Consider the following 22807-nt stretch of genomic DNA (forward strand, 5'->3'; position numbering starts at 1 on the left):
GGAATGTCTGTTTTTGGATAATCCAGCAAATTAAACACCTGTCAAATCAAGGTACCTCATACCTGGGGTTGGGTATTGTGGGTTGTTTTTTTTCTGATACGGGTGCTAAAGCGATACTTTTAAAATGGTGCCGGCGCCTGAACCTGAAGTTGAAAAAAGTAAAAATAAAAAAAGAAGAGCACAAAACGAGAGTCTGCGACATTAAAGGTCCCATGACATGCTGCTTTTTGGATGCTTTTATATAGGCCTTAGTGGTCCCCTAATACTGTATCTGAAGTCTCTTTCTGCTTTGGTGCAGAATTACAGCCACTAGAGCCAGTCCCACAATGAGCTTTCCTTAGTCTGTAGCTTTAAATGCTATTGAGGAGAAGAGAGGGGGGCAAGGTGGAGGGTGGGGGTGTGGCCTTGACCAACTGCCACTTTGCTTGTTTGCAAGCTATGATGTCTCTCTCTCATGGGTGGGCCAAATTCTCCTGGCGGGCAAAGCAGAGAAAGGGGAGGTAACCTTGCTCCTTATGACATCATAAGGATTTATGACATCACAGGGCTCGCCATTTCTAGCCACTGGGGGACCATAGGCAGGCTGGGGGAACTCATATTAATGTTAAAAAACCTCATAAAGTGAAATTTTCATGCCATGGGACCTTTAAAGAACAGCTTGTTTATTGGTAATGCCATATGGTCAAAATTAAATGATTTATTAATAATGTAATAATAAATAAATTATTTCACCAGTATATTGCTGTTAAACGACCACCAGATGGGGAAAAGGTATTTTACAATAACTTTGAATGCACCACGAAGCTTAGGCTACCAGTTTCAAGTGAACACACCGTCTGTGTTGTTTTTCCGACAACAGCAGCTGCTGTCAGACTGTTACGTCCCGGTGTTGGAATCCTCTACAGGGAAAAACAGTCACACTTTACACCGTTTAACGTTAGCTGTCAGCAATTTAATGTTTAATCCAGCTACTAGCTAACGGTAGGCTAATGTTACCTGCTTTTAAGCGTAATGTTATCTAATGTCACGTGCAGCAATGCTTCAGTTGCCTCTAACGTCCATTTCGGAGCATCAGAGGGCAGCACAGGCATTTAAGTGGTACAGAAATGAGGCACCAAAATTCACGTTGCTATTCGGTCCGGTAGATACCGGTCGTTTAGGCACCCGGTGCCATATTAGCACCGGGTTTCGGTACCCAACCCTAGTCATTCCCATTGTAGCAAAAATAAAAATGGCCTATTACCCGCAGAGATATAAAAAAAGAGAGTTACAATGGTGTAAATGGTGTGGCAAAATCTCAGATGATTGACAAATGTATTTATCGTTGGATTGCCCAACCATAGTTGGTGTTGTCGAAAAACACCACGCTAACCTACGCTGAGGTTTTGCCTGCATTTGCTGTTCATGAGGTACCATTAGTGACCACATTGGAAGTGTCAAACTGTCAGTTCTGGTCATATTAGAACTAATTTCCCAACAATATTCTTTCTAAAACCTTGGAAAGTAATGATAACTTGGACATGGACATTTCTTCAGTTAAGGTCATCTGAAATGGTCAGTCTGAGTTGTCAATCATATGTGTTTCAGCTGATAGTGGAGTGAGCACTGGAGGAATAAAAGATGATTTGTCTTTGTTTTCTCCCTTTCCAACTCACTGACAGCATTTTAAAGACATATTGTTTTAGTTGATAATGACCACACACTCACACACAGAGACACACACACACATAACGTGCAGGATCAATTCAGATGTCACAGCATCAGGCCAGCTTCCTATGAGGCCTGCCTCTCCACTGTAGGAAATGTTCCTTAACATCTGTAGTCTCTCTCTCTCTCTCTCTCTCTCTCTCTCTCTCTCTCTGAGCAGTAGAATAAATTGAATTAGAGCTCCACCACCCACTCCACAGGATCCTGCACCCCTCTGTCAGATAGCTAAACAGAGAGTAGAGAGAGAGAGAGAGAGAGAGAGAGAGAGATAAACAAAGGGCAAGAAGAAAGACAGGTCCCCCCCCCCCCCCGCCCCTATAAAGAATAAAGTCCTTACAGCCTCTTTACTCCCCTTTACTACTGCCTGATAAGAGACACATTTTTTTTCTTTTTTGGAGGGTTGTGGGGGTGAAAGAGAGACACAAAAAATAATGAGAGACACAAAAAACAGAAGATACGAGACATATTGCTTCTGACTCAACTAAACATGTCATTATGGAATAAGAAGTGATCTTTCTTGATAATCAATAGCAGTACAATGATTATATGACAGTTATACGGTGGGCCAGATGTTTACCCCTAAGTTCGGTACACTTAAAAAGCTATTCATTTGGCACAGATGCCACTACAGCAAATTAAATCTCAAAACTATGTGAAAGCCAGGAGTAGCTTTAGAATACAATCTTTTTTTCTTCCCTCTCTTACATTTCCCGGTAAGAAGTCAAAACACAATATGTAACACAAATGCATTGCCATTCATCCTGAACCTAATGACACAGCAAACCACTCCTTTTAGACATAAATAGGAGGCTAAACACAACTAAAATGGACTGAAAAGCACCAGTTTCTCTCCCTCGCTCAGTCACCCACACTCTTTTTCTAGAGCCAGGGATTCATTTGCATAATGCCTCCATATCCACGGGCCATTAACACCAGCATGAGTGGCTCGTGTGCATAAATTTATGGCATTGATCAATGAATGCGAGCCACTGTGCCGGTACAAACCGATGCAACGCCAATCCAGAAAAAAATAGGAAGGAATAAAAACAATCATCATGCCACAGTCCTAAATTAGAGACACTTTAAACTCAATGGACCCTCATTGGGAAAAGGTTTGATTGGAATGGTTATTTGTAATTTGAGATAGTTTATACTGATTTACTGCACTTTCAATAATGATTGAATTGAATAACTTCTCATTTGCTGAGGTCCCCACAGAACTCTTTGCAATTACCTGTACCAACAGAACCCACTTTGATGTCCACTGGTATAAAAGTAGATGTCATTCTTTTCAGTGCAGGTACTCAGGAACACACGTTTTAAGGTGGTATTAGATTTGACGGAAGACTGTGATAGTGCATACAGTCATTATTCATTTCCAAATACCTTCTCAAGTCACATACACGGTCAATGGACTTGGGACAGCACAGTCGGTAAAGTCAGTTCACAGAGTCAGCAATATCATATATAGGCCTGTCGCAATATGCAATAAATCAATTAATCGCATGATAAATAAAAATGAGCTCGATAATTTTTAAATGGAAATTATCTCCGCTGGAAACATTTCCATTTAATTTACTGTTTTTGATTGTGTTTGGTTTGTATTCCAGTGCATTTTTTGTTAACACAGACTGAGAGTCCATTTTATTTATTGTTTTTGGTTGTTCTGTTCATTTATTGTGGATATTTAAAATGTCTTCTAGTTCCAGTGTTAAATATTCTTTAGAAATAAAAGTTTATTGATCTCTGAAAAGGTGTACTTGCATTATTGTGCCATTATCATTCTATTAGATGAAAATGGTCTCCGAACGACAATATTGTCGTTTATTGCAATACTTTTTGGGACAATTTATCATCCAGCAAAATTTTTTATCGTGACAGGCCTAATCATACGTAGACAGACAACATTCTACCATATCCCGCAAATTTTTTTTTATTTCATTCATTGGGATGGGTGGCATGTTTCTTAAGCCCTTGCTATGTTTCATGTATTATATCCCCAGAAACAATATGCCCCAGCAAAACGTTGAAGAAGAATTTAAAACTTAAAATCCAAATTCATAAAACAAAGAATCAATACGATTTTTGGAGGATACAATTTCATTCTGTGGGCTGGAAGCAATATCAAACCTTCCAACCATTGCATATTGATGTACAGTATATACAGTAAAGTAAGATCCCTTTTGAAATGTTTGGCCATATAAACTAGGCAGAGACAATCAAGTTCACATACAGTATAGGGGTAATATAGCAGTATGCTTTCACTAACACAAAGAGACCAGATAGAACAGCACATGAGAACAAAATACCAGTCTTTCAAAGCACACAAACCCATTTGAAATGAAAACCACAAATTATGAGTAATATGTTTTACTACAACATTTGAGTATGCACATGATTATTAATAGCAAATTACACACATACTGTGTAGGTGAATGTTGATAACATGACTAACACTGGCTGAAATACACTAGAAAGCACCAGTTTGTTGTCTTTTTACAAGAGTAAAGTCCAATTGAACTGCAATGTGCTGGATCCTATTCCGTTCACTGGTGTCACATATCCAGTATTGTATGTCAGGACGCGCACACGCATCTGTCATCATTTGAAACTGACAGTGACTTGAGACTTACATGGACACTCAAAACACACACACACACACATACGCACACGCACGCACGCGCAAGCGGATATATAACGCGAAAGCTTCATCATCATCTAGCTTTGTGCCAACAAGGTATGGGGCTAGGGTTCAGTTGTGCACGCGCACGCACAGAAACATGCACCTTATAGGCTATGTTTGCGGATAATGCGATAATAGTCTATCGCAAATGAGTACAGGTGCAGTGTGTGTTCCGTGCCTGTGTACCTTAGCTATCTTGAAGTCCGCTAAAAAGATCCTATAGCCTACATGAACATTTAAGTGGCTGTACCAATGCTGAAGACACACCGCGCGCGCACACAAGTTATCTTTCTATCTGGTCCTTCTGCGTGAGAGCACGCGCGTACACACACACACACACACACACACACACACACACACACACACACACACACACACACACACACACACACACACACACACACACACCGAACTGGGGGCAGAGCTGCTGAAATGTAGCCTACTGAAACTAGCCTACGTCTGGGTCCACCAACCACGGTCTCAGGCGCGAGGGCGCCCACACACACACACACACACACACACACATATACACTCTCTCACACACACACACACACACACACACACACACACACACACACACACACACACACACACACACACACACACACACACACACACACACACACACACACACACACACACACACACACACACACACACACACACACACACCTTCTATAACTTACACTTGAGCTAAATTTTGACCTTGCAATGTTTTCAGTGCTGGTTTTCCAATAAAGAGAAGCACCTTCACGCTATCCAAATACACCCTGTCTCTGCCTCCCTCCCGCCCTATTTCATCATCCAGACTAAATGTCTACAAGGAAATCCAGAAATAATTGTACCTCTGTCCCTTCTCTACCCATTTTCAACCACCATTCCTCTGCTCCAATAGACGCAGTCAGAAAGAAAGAATTAGAAGAAAGAGAGAGACAAACATAGACAGACAGGGGGAGAAGAAAACCGAGCCGTTATTTTGCACGTATAAATGAAATAATAATGAGTTTAAACTTTACCTCTTTCCGGATGTTACGGTCCCTTCGTTCACTGGGTGTCAGGGCGCAATTATCTTTTCAAATCCCATCCTTTGAACGGTTGTGGTGATTCTTGTTGTAACTCCACACAGATAGGTTCCAGGTAAGAGAATATGCCCCACATATGTATATATCGAGGTAAATATGTGTAATATCCTTTGGGTGGCTGTAAATTCCGTATAGGTTTAGAGTTCAATCCTGTCTTCCAGAGGGGTGCGTCCGTTTTGTATTCTCACAACGCCTGACTACATCCTCCTCTTCTCCCTCCTCTCTCTTTCTCTCTCTCCCCGTCTTTTTTCTCCCGGTTTCATCCCTCCATCCGCGGGGTGAGGGAAGAATCCCATCCGAAAGAAACTGAAATGATTCCCCCCTCCCCTTCAACCGCCTCTTTTCTTATCTTTTTCTCCTCTTCTTCTCGGCGGTGCCTCCTCTCCCTCCTCCTTTCCCACCGGTCGCTGTCCTCGTGCAGGTGAAACAGGACGAATTCCACCACAAGGAAAAATATCCCAGGCAAAAGGGCGGAAAAGTCTAATTATTCCAGTAAAACATTTCGGCGGGTTAGGCAGAGTTTCTCAAACATTTCTAAAAATCCACAGTAGTAGCTGTCCTGCTTTGTTGGAGACGTTACACCTTTGCAATGACGGATTTTTGGATATTAACTTCACAGTCGCGAGCTTCTCGCTCTTCCTCCTTCTCCCTCTCTCTCGCTCTCTCTTTCTCTCTCTCTCCCTCTCTCTCTCCCTCTCTCTCTCTCTCTCTCTGTCTCTGAGTCCCTGCTTACGTCGTTCACCCTCTGTTAACTCGACTCTGTGCGTCTCCTCTGCAGTCTGGAGTAGATTGAATAGAAAAGAAAATAACAGAATAGAATATATTTGAATACAATTAAATAAAGACCAGGTAACGTCTCAGAAAAGCTGTCTTCCGGTCATTTACACCGAAATCTTAACGGCACAGTCCCGCTGATCCTCAATCCTCCGCACCGGTCGCTTCTCCCGCACCGTTAATCCGTATAGCGCAGCCGGCATGACATCTGTCAGGTTTGATAAAATCAAGGAGTAAGACTTCCTGAAGCAGTTTTCAAAATAAAACCCATATATTGGTCACCACTTATCTATAATCATGCATTATATTTGCACTAATGTCACACCAGGGTGCACATGATTGGTCACCTTAAGGGAGCCCCAAGCCCAGGCTATGGTATGTGGGAATGTGATCAATTGCAAATATGTTGAGGAACATGCACCACTACAATGCAAATACTACAAATGAATTGTATATAACCTAATCGTAGAACCACTTGATTCTATGTCAAAAACAAGTTTGACTTTTTTCAAAAGTGTATATTGGGCTCTGATGCTATTCCTTACATACCTTGCTTAAGGGTTTACTCTGGTTCCACATGCAGCATAAGGCTATGCACCTGGTCAAGTGATATAGCTTATACAAATAAAACCCTCTGGTCAAACACCTGATGTCAAGGCAGTTCATAGATCTACTGTAGTAATCATGTCACCAACATTACTCAAAAAAAAAAGACTTAGATCATTAAGTAATTGTATTAAACTATCACCTACAGGGATCACCTTTTTTATAGAATATGATCCATTCAAGTTGCCCATAGGCCTTGCTTTGATGTATCATCAATAAAAGAGAGAGAAAAAACGAGCAAGCAAGACAGAGAAAAAATGTAGGTCTTTCATAAACTCGAATACCTACGCATGCCTTTATTTTGAAGCAAACATCGACATATTTCCGGACTGCACCTTGATAACCCTGTCGCGCTTGACGCAACTTTAAGCTTGCTGCATGGAAGTTGTTGAAAACCCTCTCCCCGTATTGGGCTCTGTGGCAGCCTACACCCTGCGTGTTCAGCTGGACTGTGCATGCGGGCTCACATTTAACTCATACAAAACAGCTTTTGGAATGGAGACATAAATTAATGATCCTATCATTTGTCAGAGAGTGTGCTTGGAGTCTTCTTTGTGCAGTCCCTGTTTGTCATTCATTTCGCACACCGTCGATAAAACTAGAGCGTGTGAGAAATTGAAAATAAAGTGCGGCTGCCATCCTTTTCTGGCCCATTTGGAACTGTACACCACCGTAAAACCAGACAGGCTATATATTAACTTCCCTCTCAACCATTTCTACTCTGGCTTTTGAGAACGCGTTTCTCTGTGTAAAAGAGGATGAAGTCTAGAAGAATGTCTCTCTCTCTCTCTCTCTCTCTCTCTCTCTCTCTCTCTCTCTCTCTCTCTCTCCCTCTCTCTCTCTCTGCTGTTATAGAGAACATTGTAAATGGTATAAAGGGCAGAGGAGACCCAAGAGATGAGGAGGGACATTTAGGAATACATTCATACAGTTTGTGAGTGGGCTTCATCTTCAGGGCAACATGGCTAAAAAGAGAGATACAACAGACTATTTTATTTTGTTTTCAATTAAGAAGGTTTTCATTATGATTTTCCATTGGCAGCTTTGCAATTAACAACATAATGTGCCTCCAAATAGGTATTGCAATGTGTGATACTCATATTAAATCATTTTTTAATGATAATGAAAGGCAACGATTTAAAGAAATGCAAATTATGGTTTGATGGTCTGATAATTCTATTTGTTAGTTTTTTTTAAAGGTGGATTTTTTATGTTAAGGTTGCATCCAATGTCAGATTCAAGACTTCATAGGGGTTTATTGAGCTGATCCATCTGCTAACATTTGAGGTTCAGCTCTCAGTGCCATAAAAGACAAAAATGGAGATGTGGGGTTTCTGCAGGCCACTGATAAGCCTGACTAGTGGTCTGTTAAAGCTGAGACTGGTCTATGGTTTGGGTCCCTGGTTCAGGAAGGTAAAGTAAACAAATGTCTCCTAGCTAAGGAAATAGCTATAATCCTAGTGCTTCGCATATACATTCAAATTTGAAGCAGGATGTTGCTGGCAGAGAGCACTTTTGAATCACTAACTCATAAAATTAAAAAAGTGAAATACATTTGTGGTTCATTATTATTTGGATCTCTTTACAATTATTGTTTGTGATTGTAAACCTTTCTTTTGTCAGTAACGGGATAGCACAGACCGATGAATTCCCTCATAGTGTTGCATTAATCTTTAAAGTTTTGGTAAGCTGCCTGTTCATCACCAGCCAATCAATAATTCAACAAAACAAAAACAACACAGCAGAGTGACTGACAACAGCAATCAAATGCACTATAAATAAAATGCATATATTATTCTGGAGCAGCTTAAGGCTCTTAAATAAAATTGTGATAAGTGGTATTTTGATGGGATTGATTCATTTTGATATGTTTTGGTCCATGATAGCAAGTTGGGGAACAGCATGAATAATGGATTTCTCATTACTATTTTTTTTTAACTTTCATCTTATCATTTCTCTGTAAACATGTGGCCTTACTTAAGCTAAATGTAGTTCTGCATGTGGCCAGTGTTACCTCAGCACCACAGAAAGATTGGTCTTGACAATAAACCTGGGCTAATAACCTTCAGGCTATTGCTGCTGCCAATCAGTTTATAGATTAGCTCTTAACAGCTGTTAAAGTCAATGAGACATCGTCAGGTGGCTGATAGGGTAGCTCCCTACTGAAATCACGAATCATTTGTTAGCTAAGCAATCACGAATGTGGACAATGGACAATTGGTTAACAATTTAAAGCCAAATCATTTTTTTCAAGTTGTGTCTCAATACAATGATATAATCAATCCTGAAATACCAATTCATTATGGTTAAGGGACATTTGGGAGGAATACATGCTTTTTTATTTTTATTTTGTTTTATTGTTTTACAGTGCCATAGAAAAAAGTGACCAAACCAATCCCAATCAACAGTGCCCTTGCAAAATAAAAGCATATACAAGGAAGGTGAGAGAAGAATGGTCAATGGCAGGCTTTATCCCAGTCTCCATCCATTGAGACCAACTGTCAGTCAGTCATTCAGTTTAATGACATTTTGTACAGACATGCCAGAGGCATGCATCCTATACTGACTTTTGGTGCTCCCCTTACTTTTCATCTAGTGCCACCAGATGGTCTGGAAAAATAGGGACTATGATTATTGGTTACTGGATACTGTTGTCAGTTTATCCTAAGTCAGAATTCACCTATGGTATTTCAAGGAGCTTCAACAAATCAGTTTAGATCTGTGAAATATATATACCAGGAGTTTATCCCTTTGAATTCTGTTCACACATATGGAGCAATCTGTTAGAGGGAAATGTATGGGACAGACATGGCTCACAAGATTCCTCTCCAGATAATAGCTGACTTTAAAGTAGACTCTCAGCACATACTTAATCCTCAAACCCTAGTTTTCTAGAATGTACCCCTATTTCAGTGGAAAGAGATCCTTGCAATGGTGTCTTGGTTTCACAAATAGATCACTAGAGATTTGTTGAAAATGATGTCCTCTCTGAAAAACCTAAAATCATTCAAACCTACATTTTATAAGATTTATAACAAGGGGTTTGTCCTTAACAAGCACAGTGTCACAACCAGTCACTGACGAATGCTCTTGATACACTAAGCCACTAAAACTGTAGGCTTCCAGTGGTGCTGATCAGTGCATTGATTGTCTGATCATCTGGGGACCATGTTGGAAACAGCGGTAAGACTGAAATAATTGGATGGTTGGGTAGAAACCCCTCAGTGAGACTTGAATCAGTGAGCAGAAAGGTAGACATCCAGTAACCAATTCAAGATGAGGTTTGATGTACTGTAAAGTTGTGAAAACTTTCTACAATTTTATCATTGCAAGGCATTTGCTTCAACATATCAGCCTTTTAGAACATTCTTCACCTTTTATAACATCATGATGGATCTTATAAAGCTTTACCAATATTGACTGGACATGTTATGAAACAATTGCAGTTGTCAACCCAGACTCTTTAGAGCTGATATTTTAAATCATCTTCACTTGCCAGCATTTGATTGGGTCAGACACTATTCTCATAGAATTGGCTGCCACTGAAGCTATAAAATCCCAAACCCCGGTCGTGTTTGTGTCATAACTCTATCCACTGATGCTAAAGCTGAAGATGGGAGCACAAAGGCACTGTCAGTATCAGCATAAGCTGCTGAAGCTTCAGCCTTCTGTCACCATGGATCAGACTATTGATTAGCTGTTATGGCTATTGCAGACGGCAGCAGGTCATATTGGCTGAAATCCTTTTTGCACACAGATGAGCGGTCAGGAAAGTACACATTCAGCAATGCCTTAAACCCTCAATCCAGGAATATTTCCATTGCGTCTCTTACCTACACATTCATTTTTCCTTCGTTGGGGTGTAATGGCCTCTGATATAACATTAAGGGCATCTAATTGTTCTGAAATGTTCAGGGAAACAATACTGGCCTCAGTAGATATCCCCTTCCAGCTATTCAGTAAGCTAAAGACCTGACCCATTAAACACCAGTGGAGATCAACTGTTGTATTAGTGCTTTACATTCACTAAAATGAATTCAATAATTGATAGTAGCAGTTTTGGACTGCATATATTATAACACATACATGAATCTTTCACTTGATATCATTGTAGCTTATATTAGCTATTATATTGAAAGTACAGAACTCACAAAGTAAACCACACAATAGAAACATTTTATATTTGAATAGTTCAGTATGAAACAAGTCCTCTAACCCATAAGACCAAATAGGTTGTTTGTTCCTACCCTCTAATACAACCCAGAGGAGCATTTCCTAAACAAGTGTCCCTAGCGGTGGCAGCAGATCAACACATCCTCGTAACCAAACGTAATGATCACATGTGGTTAACGTTGCAGTTTGGTCAGGTTTAGGCAGCAAAACTACTCGGTTATGTTTAGGAAAAGATAATATTTTGTATTCAAATATGTACATTTGTTACATAACTTAACTTAACTTATGTAAGTAAGTAGGTGACATAGTTCTTAGTAGTATACGTGATGTAGAACGTGACATGTTTATGTTACGTACGCAACTTAACTTACAAGTTCACTAAACTTAACTTAAGTTTGAACTAAAGTTCAAATAAGTCAAAGTTGACTTTTGGTTGCACACTGGACACAAACAGCAGTCTCCTGGGTAAAAGTCCTGTGTATGTTTGACCCATCCATCCATCCATCCCGAGCTCTCTATGCTGACCTTGTCGCTCTTTATACTACGTCATCTGACTTCCTTTTTTGCTCCCGTCATTATTACTACGGCCACTATGAACATAAATATGGTTCATAAGAGCTGCTTGTGCCAATGACCTGTGGGGTGTTTTTTTTTAGGGAAGGACAGTCTCTCAGTATGATACTGAAGCATAAGGTGAAGTCAACAGCCAACAGCTATCAGCTTACTGTCTTTTATGATTCATGTAACTGGGTGGAAGTCAGTTTAAGAGAGTACACTTTGATCAATTTAGTTGCTCCTCCAGGCAGTTGTTTCTCTTAAGCACGCATTACAAATCAAGCAGTGACAGTTTCTATAAGTTTAATGAATATGCATGTAATCTGGTTTGTATGTCATTCTGTCATAATTTCTGTATTAAAAATAGCATATGTGCACCAAAAAAAGGAAAAAAAATTGGAAACTGAAACAGAATATTAGGAAAGTGGCATATCAGCCAGGAGAGATGACTACATTAGGTGAAACACAGGTAGAGGAGGAAGATGAAGGCATAAACTGTCAGTTTATCAAACATGTAGTTTTTGGTTCCTACCTCCTACAAGTGGGTTAGAAGCGCTCGTTACAAGTTAAGATGCTTTGGGGAAACGCCACTTAAAATAACAGGGTTTATAAAATGGATTTTGGGATCATCTTAGTCTTAATCACGTAAATCCTAAGATTGGGAGTTATCCAAAGGTTTGCTGTAATAAGAGAAGTATCCCTTTGAATATCACCGAATCGACCAAATGTTACATGTAATGATGAGGCTTGAAGATTTGGCTTCATCACTGCGGTCAACGTATATATCGATTATATGATCATCTCATGCATACAACTCAGCATATGGTGAGCGGAAATGGAAGAAATAAAAACCCTTTTATTCTGAAATTTTCCTTTAGGGTCCCTCTGATTACATAGTTTCATTCTAGTCTGTAGCCATAATGCTTTCATGGTAGTACATAACTGTTAGGAATACTGAAAATATTTGTTATCATTAAATATTCTGATAGTTACCAAAAACACCGAAAACAAATAAACTGTGACATTTTTAGGCGAAACTGCACATTATTAACACGGAAGCCAGACTAATAAGTAATCACTCACTGGCCTTATTTGATCCTGTTGTGGAACTCAAGTTAATGAGAGTTCACCCTCATTAAATTCTGCATAGCAACTAAAACTAGAAGTAATTTAAGCATCTTGGACAATATGCCAGCAGAGAGATCTGCTGTGCAAAGAAGGACTGAGGTTTTACAAAATGTGCTGCACATTCATTTTAGACTGCCAGATAAGAACTGTTCAGCACCATGGACAGCACTAGAAACACGTCAACAGTGCACTGGTGCTTTTCAAGAATGAATGACTTGAAACAGACAGCACAGCACTAAACTGAAACTTACAAATTACCAAACGTCTTGGTGTAAGAGAGAACTGCACCCTACAGCTGTCCAGGAACACTATTGTGTTCTACTGTTATCACTGTGTCTACAATAGTAGATCATTTGCTCAGTTGCTCGAAGCTAACACTTTTACTGACAATACGTTGAGTTATATGATGCAAGCATTACCCCATAGAAGACAAAATAATAACTCGGTCACAGCCTTATAACCATATGGTGAATAATTTAAAAGGATTTGCAGGTAGAGCACTGACTGTATTGGTAAAATATGTTTATCAGCCAATACGGCAGTGTGTGTCTTCAAGTGGTGAAAACAGTTGGAGCCAGTGAATAATAGAGGCTAACACAAACCTCTTTAGAACAGACATTATGACCTCTGACTATAGTATGGACATTGTTATGTTCAGGTATTGACAGAAACAACATCAAATCAAATAAATCTTTTATCTGTTAAGCTGCAACCATATGGAACAAATTCCTCCACTGGTGAAGTACTTAAACATTAAAGTTGGCCTTTTATGCTGTTGAGTCATTTATAGTGCATGAAGCATCTACAGATACAGTATGAGGTTCATTAGCAGCCAACGTTTTGACAGCTCTGACACAGTCAGCTTTGTTCTAAAATAATAAGGCTGAGAAACACTTTCTCTCCATGCTAAAGCATGTACCCCCCCACACACACACACACACACACCACCCACCCACACACACTCACTCTCACACACACACACACACACACACACACACACACACACACACACACACACACACACAATAAGGCAGGGCCTTGCCGTTATCTTTGCAGCTTCTTAGCCAAAAGCCTACATCATAAAGCACTCATTTTAAATAAAAATATCACACTTTTAAGTCAAACTGAAATTTGAAGTCTCCTCATTTTTTTTATAAGGAAATACAAACTATCCAGCTATTGTGCATGCTGTATTTTTCCATTTTATTTCCATGTTTTTGGATATATTTGTGGAAACAGTATCTAAGCTTTAGGCTTCTGGGTCAAAGTTTCTCATGGCAGGAATTGACTGACGAATGTGGCACCTAACATTGTCTATGGAAAATTAATTTGACTTTTAGTACTGGAAATCAGAGTAAAGTACAAACTACTTTTCACCCACACAAAATCTTCACACAAATCAAATGACCAGTACTGACAGTATCAGTCAGTACCCTGGAGAACACTAATAAAGGGGGCACTATCACTGCTGAAAATCAATTCAAACTTAGATTTCTTTTTTCTGCATATACAATTTGACCAAATAAGTACGTAAGGCGAAAAACAAACACCTACGATACACGGACTGCTTAGCAAAAATCTAATTTAATTTCAGTTCTACTTAAACACAGTTTCAAATGTAGCATGAGCAAACCTAGATTATATTATGTCATTTTATTTTTATAGTAACCAATTGAAGTTGACTGATTGAGCTTTCACTGCTGCCAGTTTTGTAAACCAATTGCTTTCACCTGAGCGTGCCGTGATGCATTTCTCTCTAAACAGTCCTGTCATTATCAGTCAGCTCTGCCATATGCCTTTCTCTGTTCATACATACCGCCAGGCAAACAGCGTTGTTAGTCATCTTCGCTTTGTCCTGTGACTTTGCTTCAGGTCGTAACATCTGCTCTGTAACCTAAGGCACTGTGCATGTGTGTGTGTGTGTGTGTGTGTGTGTGTGTGTGTGTGTTTGTCTTTGACTGTGTGAGTAGTTTCCTAAGCCAGGTGCATGCTCCTTACTCTCTGCCTCTCAATGTTATCTAACCTAACTCAGATAAGGCTCCCAACAGTGTGTAGATAGTGAGTGTGTGTGTGTGTGTGTGTGTGTGTGTGTGTGTGTGTGTGTGTGTGTGTGTGTGTGTGTGTGTGTGTGTGTGTGTGTGTGTGTGTGTGTGTGTGTGTGTGCACTGCCAAACAGATAAGCCTTCACTGCAAGCCTCTTATTCATGCAGCACCTAACAAGACAAGGCCACAATCACTCTGAAACCATCTTTTACTTGTTTACACTTCAGCATGACCAAAGAGAGCTTGTGTGTATGTATGTTTATGAGTGTGTTATATGTGCGTCATACGTGTTACTATCTGTGCTTACATGCATGCTCACATGGGCTTTTTGTGTGTGGAGACATATTTGCCTTTTTTGTATTGATTGTGTGCTCCTGTATTGTGCTGTGTGACTGTTCTTGTGTGTGCGTGCACCCTGACAGATAAGCCTCCACTGCAAGCCTCTTATTCGTTCGGCGCCGAACAACAACAAGGCTGGCATTACTAATAAACTCAGCTTCTATGCTGTGATATGAGCAACACATTTAGAGTTTCTCAAAGAGGCTTATGGGGGAGAGGCCAGCACATTGTAAGCCCCAAAACATTCACATTTCCAGAGAGAAAGAAGGGTGAGAGAGACAAGGTAAAAGAAAGAAGAAAAAAAATGAGAGAGACTCTCTTTGCATGGCCCCATGCAGAGTGTGTGACAGGCAGACCATGATTGTGCAAAGCGTGGCCTATAGAGCATAAAGACGAATTGTAACACACCATTAAACCATTCCTGTCAATGACTGCACAAAGAAACAAAGCAAAGATAGTATGACCATGACTAATGGAGTTGTCAAGATGTGTCATCACCTTATATTTCATCAAAAACAGGTGAGATAATATGCTTGTGCACAGGGGCATAGCACAAGATCCTGGGCCCTATGCATAGGCAGTCCTGATGGGCCCCCATGTTCCTCACCCCCCCGTCAAAAAAAAAAGAAAATCAATCAGATCTTAACATCTTTCTCTATGAAGGATACATTTGATATTAACCTCTTATCCTAATTGTAACCTAATATAATGAAACACACTAAGATGTTAGTGTTACTTAACACCTTTCAGTCAAAATGGCTAAACATGGTTTGCTTTAATTTTGATATAAGCTCACCTTGTCTCAAATCCAAAGAGGATGATGAGGGGTCTGTTGTTACTCCACTCCCTGGTGTGACAGTTTCTGAAACTGTGTAATGTTGACATGATATGTAACTACCGATGAGCTACCAAGTTACCTATAACACTGATTAGCCTATTATTGCTAATTATAGACATTATAACCTATTCATTTTAAATTAAACATGTTTCAAATTAGGCTATTATACTGTAATGGTGTGTTGTGCGCAAACAGCATTGTTAGTGTAGTTTATTTATTTAGCCTTTACTTCAGATTACATGTATAACCAAATTACCATTTGAAAGTGTATGTTCTGCTCTTTCAATGGGTTGTCTCAGTCCGTTTTTAGCACTAACGGTCGCGGAGATATTCAAGCAGTTTAGCACCATGGATTTTGTTTTCTAGTTTGTGCTCACCTTTCTTTAAAGTCAGTAAGTCAGTTACCAATTGTTTCCCCTCATTTTGTTTTCTCTCCTTCTCCTGTCTTTCCTTTCTCTTTGGTAGCTTGATTTGGCTTTCTTTGAGAAAGACATTTCTACAGCAGAAGTTTGCGCTCCACCAGATGCTCAACTGAACTAACATAAACAAAATACGTGCAGATGGACTAAACCATTTGGCGCATTAGCAAGGGGTGAGACCTTAGTCTTTTTTTGTATGCAAAATGTAGTCAGTCAGTGTTGCCACAGTTACTTTGAAAAAGTAACTTAGTTACTTTACAGATTACTTGATTTTAAAATTACCGGTTTACTGTGAGGCAGCTCGGCATTGCCAGTAGTCGGGATCTGGTTTATTATGGCACGAAAGAGAGCGAGTTAACAGTGTTTAAGGGCAGCATTTCCTCTACAACATACTGCCAGACCGAATTCTTCAACTCTCCCCCACTTACTGGTTTAGCACCGAAGTCCAGCTTTTGTTGTTCGGGTGGTGGGTGACCTCCTCTCTGCTTCGCACCACCTGCTGGGACTTGCTCTGTAAGTTTGACTGCAGTGCTGCGACTCCAAATGTTTCTTCAAATTTGACGTAGGAGACCGTTTTGGGCTTTAGCGGAAAGGGGGGAGGGACTGAGAAGTTGTCAATGTTCTTCTTATGTATCTTCGTAAACCTATCTACGACACCTTTAATCCCCAGCTGAAAAGAGTCCCCAACAAATGCACTAATTCCTCCTATTTGAGTAACATTTGTCAAAACCTACAGTGCCAAGCTATTTTGGGAAATTAATTAGCCTTTTTAGAAAATAAATATTTGTGACCCATTTCAAAAGATTTACAGTAATGTACATTTACAGTAGATGTACTTCAGTACAAAGATAATATAATAATAAGTAATGTCAGCCTTATCATTTCAAAATGTATTAGCAATAAATGCCAATAAATTAGACAAGCGTGAAAGTGTTGGTGGCTCATGGCTGAGATTTGTCTGGAGTCTTCATCATTGTGAATGTGTCAGATTTTCAGCCCAGTACAGGGGCTTTACTTTAAAACCAGAATGTTCTTCAGTTGTTTCAAACTTTATTTGTGATTCCCTACCAGATGCCGCTACAATGCAATCTAGCAAAAGTTCAACTTATATAAACTTTTTCTGGTGCACTGCGATGTATTGGAAACTGCCTGCTTTATTATAAGACCTTCTCCCCAGCACTGGATCAGGCTTGCTAAAGTAGTAAAAGATTTATTTTCTGACATGGCCTCTGAATTTGACCTTTGAGTTTACAGTTTTTTTTATAATTGGTAACACACATTTCTCTATACTGAGCTCCCTTCGTTCACATCTGACAATTTGGCTGGTGGTAGTGCTGGGTGGTATACCTGATGAACCAGTACCGGTTTTAATTTCCTGTATGATATGTATTTGTATTTGTATTTATTATGAGGATTAGCTGATGTCTAGATGACCAGCTAGTCTTCTTGGGGTCCAAAACAACATTTAATCAGACAATATTAAAACATTTCATAACATATACTGAAAAGAAAAGAAATTAAAAAAAGAAAATAAATACAACAATATCTGCTTACAATTAAAATTAAATGAAAACAATAACAAACCAAGCAAATAGAGAAATATCTTGAAAACAAGTTATATGTTACAGTATATTACATGGCTAACATTAAGGTAGCTCACATTGAAATAGACTAAAATCTGATATTTTTTCACCACACAAATCATAAACCTCATGATAAATAATTTAAATTAAGGTAAGATTTGACTTTCTTTTTAAAATACACCTTTCCTGTAATAAAACGAATGTTACTTTGGATGTTATTCCACAAAGAACTTGCTCTATAAATGAAAGTTTTTTTTCAAGTTATTGGATTTTGGTAAAGGTAAAGTCATCTGCCCCCTACTGGCTCCTCTTGTTAAATAAGTATGGATATCTGAACTGTAAGTTATGCTATCAAAAATAAATGATGGTGTCTGAGTAAATATATATATATATATGTAAATAAATATGATTTTTTTCATACACCGCCATACCAGTGCATAGCTGAAACAATTGCTGTAACTCTTCAATAGCCAGCAAAATATATTATATTATATTGTTTTTTAGTAGTGCTGTCAGTTAAATGCGTTATTAACGGCGTTAATGCAAACCCATTTTAACGGCGTAAATTTTTTAGCGCGAGATGAACGTTCATTTTGGCCTAGCAAACATTGTAGTTTTTTTCACATGCTGTTGCAACAACTAGTAACGTTAGAAAAACTACAACACAACACTGGATCTAGCTAGACCGGAAACAAAACAGGCACAACACACACACTTGTTTGGACTTGCAAGCCGAGCCGGCCAAAGAGTAGTAGGCTAACGTTACATTTTGAGTAGATGGCGAGCACGAGACACCGAAATGGATGCCAATAAGATTCTGAATGGAAAGTTTACTTTTAAAAAGTTGTCGAGGAGGACAGTAGTTTCATGCATACACAGCCTGTAGTCCACGGAGAAAGCAGCCCAACTGGGACTGCTGCAAGGTGCTGCAAACGCTGTCTCATTAACTGGTGATCACTGGACGTCAGTGAGTAATCAAAATTATTTAGAAGTTACTGCACACTATATTGACTATGTATATCAGCATACGGTTTTAGGACTGTGTTGTTTGTATCATTTTTTTTTTTTTACTGTTTATGTCATTTGGGACATTGTCCACCCCCCTTTCTGTCTAGGAGAATTGTTACATTCCTTATTAGAAAAATGTAAAGGTTACAAATGTCCTGCTGTGGCATCCGGTTTTTGGACCATTTTGTTTGTACTGTATAAGCAAGGTGTCAGTGTTACATCTCAGTTAGGTTAGGTACTTGTAGGAATTGTGCAATAATGACAGATTCACACATTTTTCTTTTGTTTACAGTAAATAAACAAATACAAAAATTCAGAAGAAGTTACAGTGTTAGTGAAATTCTTTTATATTACAGTATGTTGGACCATGGTTCCTACACAGAGATCACCAAAAGCACCACCAAAGCAGTGATGTATTTGCACCAACGCTGCTGTGAAAATCTGTGACAATCTGGGGGTTACCCTATTACTGTAATACCACGGAGAGTTCTCACATAACAGTAATTGATTAAGAACTGTTGTTTCTCTGTTTTTCAGACACTATAGGCAAGAGAGAGCACAGAAAAATGTATGAATGGAAATTCTGTGCCCCAGTCTATGTTATAAAGAGAAATGTATTCAATTAATGAAATATTTTTTAATTCCCGGAAGCAAAAAACAGTAAAAGCAAAACAGTTTGATTTTGTAGAATGGCTTTAAAACAAATCTGCATAAAATTCATTAATGTGACCGTGTCATGAATTTCCACAAATGTTTCTCAGTAAAGTGAAACACTAAGTACGGAAGCCCTGAAAGGCAAAAACTTAAGTTTAAGTCCTACGCACAACTTAAATTTAGGTTTTGGCTCCTACTTAGGAGATGCTATCTCATACGAGTTAAACTTTTACTTCTTAATTAGGTTGTTTTAAGACTGAGAAAGCCGTGCTGAAGGCTTACTGCATGATACAAAGGGAATTGAAGGTTCAGCCAAATGCAGCATAGACAAAAGGTTTTACCTTCTTAGTTAACAACAAATGTCTACTGTAAAACATAATGGAACTGTGTGTAGCGCCGGCTTGGGTTAAACAGTGTAGATATATAGAGCACACAGGCTAATTAATATTCACTGGCTTGTAGTCCGATGATGTCATTCACGGTAATGTTAAGAAGCCATGTGTTTGCTGGAAGAGCGAAAAAAGATCGCTGGTTGCTTAAGCAAGCTGCTGAGTTTACAAGAATTTGCTTAGCAAGATAAACAGTTGGACTACATATCAGACAACTTTCGTTTCAGCATGTCTGTAGCAATTCGCTATTTGTGCTGTGTAATGGCAGCGGATGAGAGCAGACACACACACACACACACACACACACACACACACACACACACACACACACACACACACACACACACACACACACACACACACACACACACACACACACACACACACACACACACACACACACACACACACCACTTCTATCATGATCAGCCTGTCTGATCTCCACTCGGGTATTACACCAAATGTTAAACGGACCCGGAATCTGCAGCAATAGAATGGGACCCAACCCAGACCCAGTTGGCCATATAAACCAGTGAATCCAAACCTGGTCTATATCCACGACGTTCCGGGATTGTTCCGTTGCCATCAGAAATTCCGCCGGATGTCCACTCCTTCCGTTTTGTTTGTGTTGGAATTTTAAACTCTGGTGGATTAATGAGGACTATGGATAACTGCTCCTCAGATCGCTGCGGGTTAAATCCAAACAGCTAGCGAGTTTTCTGTTGAACAACTAAAACAACTTTTGAACGTACACATTCCACGAAAACAAGTTCCTTCCCGAGGCTATTATTTTGCAGCGGTACTGCGGCTTTTCCTGGTGCTAAGCGCTGTGGAGGAAGATCTGGCAAAGTGAGACTAATCCGATCCTGTACTGGTCCCGTGTTGAGTTTGGGTAGACCCCTAAAGACTTTTACTACAAGGTGACAGGGGTAATCACAACAAAACTGCACTGTAACCTAAATATATTGCTGTTGAGTTTGTTAAAGCTTTTTGTCTGAGCCCCTGCTCTGCTGTTATCACTACACTGGGTAGATGAACATTATCTGCGTTTTAATGCATAAGGCTGTGATTGAAGGTCTGTCTATATTCATAACTGAACTGACAGAGATAAGAGAGGCAGCGGGGTCATTACAGGATAAGAGAGATAGTAAATTAAACCAGTAGAAATTCTTTTCTAATCTCTTTCTTCCTCACCTCTTCTTCTATCAAGTTTTTTCTATGTTTTTCTGTGACAATGTGGGTTTAAATAGTGTATAAGAAAACAATGCCTACATTGCTGCTTACTGCTCTTCCTTTACTATAAGGAGGCATGACAGATACATTCTAACCCTGGAATTCCACCAGGCCACCAGGATGCGCCGAATTCCGGTTCTGTTCTGTTGTCCGCCATGTGTCATACCACAGCGGGAGAGTCTCAGAAGCGGAGCGTTTTTACTGCCCGACTTGCAGATTTCATTGTTTTGGTCATTTTACATAGTTAAATGTTTTCCATTTAAAGTTTAAAATCAAAGTTTAAAAATGTGTGGCTGTGTTGTTAAAATAGGGTAGTGATGTAATATATATACCATTGGCAGTCTCAGTTATTTTTTACTATTTTGAAAAGTGACCAGATGCTCCAGCCCTTCCACTCCCTGCCCGGCCTGTTGCACGCCCTGCTCCACGCTGGTGGAATCACAAGCATTGTCTTGAGTGGCCGCGACTGCTGGCGTTGGCCGTAGCGTCGCTTGAACACAGCGCAAATGCACCAGGTGGAATCTGGCCGCCGCCAGCAATCGCGGCCATTCAAGACAATCCATACAAAAGTGTAAAAATGACATGCTGTTCTTTTTATGGGGATTATGTGCTGGACTTTATATTTCATTTATTTACCAGATGCAGTGACTTCCTGGAGTCTCTGTTAACCCGGTTATTGTCTCAGAGTAATTATTTTATTCCCCCCCTATATATACAAATGGTAATAAATCAAATATATACCAATGGGAAAAACGGACCCTTATGATGACGCAGCCCCCAGTGTGACCATGAACACTAGTAGACGACATGTTAAACCTAAAGTGCTTGTCATGGGTACGCTTCTGACCAGTTTACATCCCAGTGTACACATCCTCATCACACAGTACCTCTGCCCAGCAGGAGGAGCCTACGTATGCGCACTTGTGGTTTAAAGCCCATAAGTGCCTTTTGTGCAGAAGAGGGATGGACCATTAGCTCGCTGACTTGACTTTAGGGACGGATCCTTAACTGAGAGATGCAACCTGGAGAGGTTACAAGAACCTTTTATCTCAATTGCCAGCACATTGTGGAATCTCTTGCCTCAAGCATTTTGATGATTTGATGCATGTGCGCTTTTTCTATTTCTTTCAATTATTCAACCATTTATTGTGCCCACTGTTAGGCTGGACATTTTGGGGTTTTCAGAAACCCCACAGCCTTTTAACTGTGCTATAAAACACACTAAAAACATTAACTTCAATAACGGCTGTAAATGACTGATTGATGTGATTGGCCCTTTCTCACTGATGATCACCAGTAGCGAACCCTTCAAACAGCAGAGGAAGAACACCTTTACTGACAGCTGTCAGTCATGCCTCTGCCATTGCAAATAGATAATGGCAAACATACATATGTTTGCTATTATCTATTTGTAAATAATGGTTAAATAAAAAAAACTGATACGGTACAATAAACATAATATCATTTATAATTAGACAAAGCCTCGTATAAGCTACCCTGTGGAGTTTTTGACTATCGAGCCATATTTGAGCCAAGGGTGGGGCTCAATTTTGTGAGTATCTTGGGTGACATTATACATTATCCTGCGACTTG

The 22807-nt window shown here is 39.6% G+C and overlaps 1 protein-coding gene across 3 annotated transcripts in view; it reads right to left on the bottom strand.

The window, feature by feature from the left end:
* The window catches only part of lrfn5a (leucine rich repeat and fibronectin type III domain containing 5a), a 128992-nt gene extending 122555 nt beyond the window's left edge, over positions 1–6437 (bottom strand). For all 3 annotated transcript variants that reach the window (XM_039786772.1, XM_039786770.1, XM_039786771.1), the window contains exon 1: positions 5407–6437. The gene's annotated coding sequence lies outside the window, so the exon portion shown is untranslated. The remainder of the gene's footprint in view (positions 1–5406) is intronic.
* Positions 6438–22807: the final 16370 nt, after the last annotated feature.

The sequence above is a fragment of the Perca fluviatilis genome, chromosome 20, assembly GCF_010015445.1.
Source record: "Perca fluviatilis chromosome 20, GENO_Pfluv_1.0, whole genome shotgun sequence".
NCBI classification, from domain to species: domain Eukaryota; kingdom Metazoa; phylum Chordata; class Actinopteri; order Perciformes; family Percidae; genus Perca; species Perca fluviatilis.